This window comes from Oncorhynchus gorbuscha, unplaced genomic scaffold (assembly GCF_021184085.1).
Source record: "Oncorhynchus gorbuscha isolate QuinsamMale2020 ecotype Even-year unplaced genomic scaffold, OgorEven_v1.0 Un_scaffold_2999, whole genome shotgun sequence".
In the NCBI taxonomy this organism is placed as follows: Eukaryota; Metazoa; Chordata; class Actinopteri; order Salmoniformes; family Salmonidae; genus Oncorhynchus; species Oncorhynchus gorbuscha.
Genome location: NW_025747363.1, coordinates 12,206 through 17,500, shown reverse-complemented (window position 1 = coordinate 17,500; position 5,295 = coordinate 12,206). Strand labels below are relative to the sequence as shown.

Genomic DNA, 5,295 nt, shown 5'->3' with positions numbered 1-5,295 from the left:
TCTGTGTCTGGTCTGGGACAGGTCTGGGTCTGGTCTGGGACAGGTCTGGTTCTGGTCCGGGACAGGTCTGGTTCTGGTCCGGGACAGGTCTGGTTCTGTCCTGAGACAGGTCTGGGTTTGGTCTGGGATAGGTCTGGGTCTGGTCCGGGACAGGTCTGGGTCTGGTCTGGGACATGTCTGGTTCTGGTCTGGTTCTAGTCTGGGACAGGGTCTGATCCGGGACAGGTCTGGGTACGGGACAGGTCTGGGTCTGGTCTGAGACAGGTCTGGTTCTGGTCCGGGGAAGGTCTGGCCCGGGACAGGTCTGGGTCTGGTTCTGGTCCGGGGAAGGTCTGGCCCGGGACAGGTCTAGGTCTGGTCTGGGACAGGTCTGGTTCTGGTCTGGTTCTAGTCTGGGACAGGGTCTGATCTGGGACAGGTCTGGTCTGGGTCTGGTCCGGGACAGGTCTGGTCCAGGACAGGTCTGGGACAGGTCTGGTTCTGGTCTGGTTCTGATCTGGGTCTGGTCTGGGACAGTACTAACAGTCTAGAAGGGTCCATGTAGTGGACACACACACACACACACACACACACACACAGTCACTCTGTAATAATGTTCTGTAACAATTCACCCTCCTGACCACACCCCTCTTCTCTGTGTTCCCGCAGGGATCATCCAATCGGAGACAAGAGTTTTCAGTGTTACATCCACCAACAGTCTGAGAGCTCCACCTACTCCATCTAGCCCCGCCCACCAACCACTGCCATGAAGCGCAGAGCTCCGCCCCCGATGACCTGAGACCTAGCAACACTTCCTGGTTACTCCTGATCCACGGCTTCCCATGGTGCATCTTTCAGAACACGGACACTCAGAGCCGAGGTCTAATGGAAGAGTCTATGATGATGTGCTACAACACAATGGACTGTTGGTGTACCAGTGACCACGCACTTTAACCCACAACGGACATAAAGCTACTGCCTCGTTCTGAAACAATCGCCCCACAACGGACATAAAGCTACTGCCTCGTTCTGAAACAATCTCCCCACAACGGACATAAAGCTACTGCCTCGTTCTGAAACAATCTCCCCACAACGGACATAAAGCTACTGCCTCGTTCTGAAACAATCGCCCCACAACGGACATAAAGCTACTGCCTCGTTCTGAAACAATCTCCCCACAACGGACATAAAGCTACTGCCTCGTTCTGAAACAATCTTATTTTATTGCTCATGTTGATGTAATGTTTGATAACTAAATGGTTTAAGTGGTAATGGTGCGAAACAACCGATTCCTTTGTATTTCAAGTCACACAGACCAAACTCTAGGTTGAAGGACTGTCCACTTGGAGTCCGACTATGTATGTGTTGAACTCTGCTGCCTCCTGGCCTGTACCCTGTCCCTGGGTCAGAACTCTGCTGCCTCCTGGCCTGTACCCTGTCCCTGGGTCAGAACTCTGCTGCCTCCGGCCTGTACTGCCTGTCTGAACCTGCTGCCTCCTGGCCTAAAGTACCCTGTCCCTGGGTCAGAACTCTGCTGCCTCCTGGTCTGTCCCTGGGTCAGAACTCTGCTGCCTCCTGGCCTGTCCCTGGGTCAGAACTCTGCTGCCTCCTGGCCTGTCCCTGTCAACGGGCTCAGAACTCTGCATGCCTCCTGACATAAAGCCTGAAACAATCTCCCCACAACGGACATAAAGTTACTAAAGCTACTGCCTGTCCCTGGGTCAGAACTCTGCTGCCTCTGGCCTGTACCGGACATGCTACCCTGCCTCTGCTGGTCTGGGTCAGAACTCTGCTGCCTCCTGGTCTGGGTCAGAACTCTGCTGCCTCCTGGCCTGTACCCTGTCCCTGGGTCAGAACTCTGCTGCCTCCTGGCCTGTCCCTGGGTCAGAACTCTGCTGCCTCCTGGTCTGTCCCTGGGTCAGAACTCTGCTGTCCCCTGGCCTGGTCAGAACTCTGCTGCCTCCTGGTGGGTCAGAACTCTGCTGCCTCCCTGGCCTGTCCCTGGGTCAGAACTCTGCTGTCTCCTGGTCTGGGTCAGAACTCTGCTGCCTCCTGGCCTGTACCCTGTCCCTGGGTCAGAACTCTGCTGCCTCCTGGCCTGTACCCTGTCCCTGGGTCAGAACTCTGCTGCCTCCTGGCCTGTACCCTGTCCCTGGGTCAGAACTCTGCTGCCTCCTGGCCTGTACCCTGTCCCTGGGTCAGAACTCTGCTGCCTCCTGGCCTGTACCCTGTCCCTGGGTCAGAACTCTGCTGCCTCCTGGTCTGTACTGGTCCCTGGGTCAGAACTCTGCTGCCTCCTGGCCTGTACCCTGTCCCTGGGTCAGAACTCTGCTGCCTCCTGGCCTGTACCCTGTCCCTGGGTCAGAACTCTGCTGCCTCCTGGCCTGTACCCTGTCCCTGGGTCAGAACTCTGCTGCCTCCTGGTCTGGGTCAGAACTCTGCTGTCCCCTGGCCTGTACCCTGTCCCTGGGTCAGAACTCTGCTGCCTCCTGGCCTGTACCCTGTCCCTGGGTCAGAACTCTGCTGCCTCCTGGCCTGTACCCTGTCCCTGGGTCAGAACTCTGCTGCCTCCTGGCCTGTACCCTGTCCCTGGGTCAGAACTCTGCTGCCTCCTGGCAGAACTGTGCCCCTGTCCCTGGGTCAGAACTCTGCTGCCTCCTGGCCTGTACCCTGTCCCTGGGTCAGAACTCTGCTGCCTCCTGGCCTGTACCCTGTCCCTGGGTCAGAACTCTGCTGCCTCCTGGCCTGTACCCTGTCCCTGGGTCAGAACTCTGCTGTCCCCTGGCCTGGGTCAGAACTCTGCTGCCTCCTGGCCTGTCCCTGGGTCAGAACTCTGCTGCCTCCTGGCCTGTCCCTGGGTCAGAACTCTGCTGTCCCCTGGCCTGTACCCTGTCCCTGGGTCAGAACTCTGCTGACCCCTGGCCTGTCCCCTGTCCCTGGGTCAGAACTCTGCTGCCTCCTGGCCTGGTCTGTCCCCTGGTCTGTCCCCTGGTCTGTCCCTGGTCTGTCCCCTGGTCTGTCCCCTGGTCTGTCCCCTGGTCTGTCCCCTGGTCTGTCCCCTGGTCTGTACCCTGGCCTGTACCCTGTCCCTGGGTCAGAACTCTGCTGTCTCCTGGCCTGTACCCTGTCCCTGGGTCAGAACTCTGCTGTCTCCTGGCCTGTACCCTGTCCCTGGGTCAGAACTCTGCTGACCCCTGGTCTGTACCCTGGCCTGTACCCTGTCCCTGGGTCAGAACTCTGCTGTCTCCTGGCCTGTACCCTGTCCCTGGGTCAGAACTCTGCTGTCTCCTGGCCTGTACCCTGTCCCTGGGTCAGAACTCTGCTGTCCCCTGGCCTGTCCCCTGTCCCTGGGTCCCTCTGGCCTGCCCCTGGCCTGTACCCTGTCCCTGGGTCAGAACTCTGCTGCCCCTGGCCTGTCCCTGGGTCAGAACTCTGCTGGATCCCATGGCCTGTCCCCTGTCCCTGGGTCAGAACTCTGCTGTCCTCCTGGCCTGTCCCCAGAACTGGCCTGTCCCCTGGCCTGTCCCCTGGCCTGTCCCCTGGCCTGTCCCCTGGCCTGTCTCTGGCCTGTCCCAAACCTGTCCCCTGGCCTGTCCCCTGGCCAAACCAACAGTACCCTGGCCTGTCCCCAACAGAACTGTCTCCTGGCCTATCCAAATGGCCAGTCCCCTGGCCTGTAAACCAACAGAACTAACCCAGGCATGTCCCTGGCCTTCCCCTGGTTGCTGTCCAAACCAACTGGAACCTGTACCCTGGTCCCTGGGTCCAGAACAGAACTAACTGACTGTCCCCTGGCCTGTACCCTGGCCTGTCCACCCTGTCCCTGGGTCCAGAACTCTGATAACCCCTGGCCTGTCCCCACCTGTCCCCTGGCCTATGTCCAAAGCAACAGAACTAACCCGGTGACTGGTTGCTAAACCCTGTCCAAAGAACTACAGAACTAACCCAGTGACTGGTTGCTATGTCCAAACCAACAGAACTAACCCTGGTTGCTCCTAAGCAACAGAATCTAGTTAATGTCCAAAGCAACAGAACTAACCAGGGCCTGGTGGATGTCCAAACCAACAGGTTCACTCCTCTGCTATGTCCAAACAACAAAATAACCCAGTGACTGGTTGCTATGTCCAAACCAACAGAACTAACCCGGTGACTGGTTGCTATGTCCAAACCAACAGAACTAACCCGGGTTGCTATGTCCAAACCAACAGAACTAACCCTGGTTGCTATGTCCAAACCAACAGAACTAACCCGGTGACTGGTTGCTATGTCCAAAGCAACAGAACTAACCCGGTGACTGGTTGCTATGTCCAAACCAACAGAACTAACCCGGTGACTGGTTGCTATGTCCAAACCAACAGAACTAACCCGGTGACTGGTTGCTATGTCCAAACCAACAGAACTAACCCGGTGACTGGTTGCTATGTCCAAACCAACAGAACTAACCCGGTGACTGGTTGCTATGTCCAAACCAACAGAACTAACCCGGTGACTGGTTGCTATGTCCAAAGCAACAGAACTAACCCGGTGACAGGTTGCTATGTCCAACGCAACAGATCTAGCTGGGCATCCATTCTCTCTGTAGTCCGTGGGTGTTGTTAGGTACAGAGTCTTCCATGATGGCAGACAGTCTTCTGTCGTCTGGCTACCGGTTAGATAACATTCCACTCCTATGTCGTTGTTTCCCGATGGAAAGCTAGCTAAACAGGCTGGTACCCAGACTATATTTTCTACATCTGTATTTCTGAACCAAGTCATATTTGTTGCTGAGATATCTTTGTAAATCTCCACACCACAACCCATTTAAAAACCATAATGCCAATTGCTACAAATGTGTATTTTCTATCTTTGTGAGTTTAAAAAAAATGTTTGATGGTCCTCAACATTGAGTGTGTTTTATATCTTCAGACTAGCATCTTGTCCTACAGAATAGTCTGTACTTTAATGCTCCTTGTGTTTTATATCTTCAGACTAGCATCTTGTCCTACAGAATAGTCTGTACTTTAATGCTCCTTGTGTTTTATATCTTCAGACTAGCATCTTCAAATTGCCCTCCCCCCCTAAAATCTAACCCTAATCCACCTTTCCAGGAATGTCCTCTTATAAATGCCCCTTCTAAAGGATAACAGTGTATTTTGTATAAATATATCAAGAGTATTAAGAAGAAGTTATTATGTATCTCTGTACAGAACAACGGAATGGTTTAAAATGATCTTGTTTTGTCCTGGAAATAACTAAATTAAGGCGACATTATTGCAAACCGGTTGTTGTCTGAGTGGCTTTCATTCAGAATGTGTTGCAGGAAGTTTTTTACATGTA

At 54.6% G+C, this 5,295-nt stretch overlaps 1 pseudogene; it reads left to right on the top strand.

The window, feature by feature from the left end:
* The window catches only part of LOC124027211, a 37,296-nt pseudogene extending 35,841 nt beyond the window's left edge, over window positions 1-1,455 (top strand).
* Window positions 1,456-5,295: the final 3,840 nt, after the last annotated feature.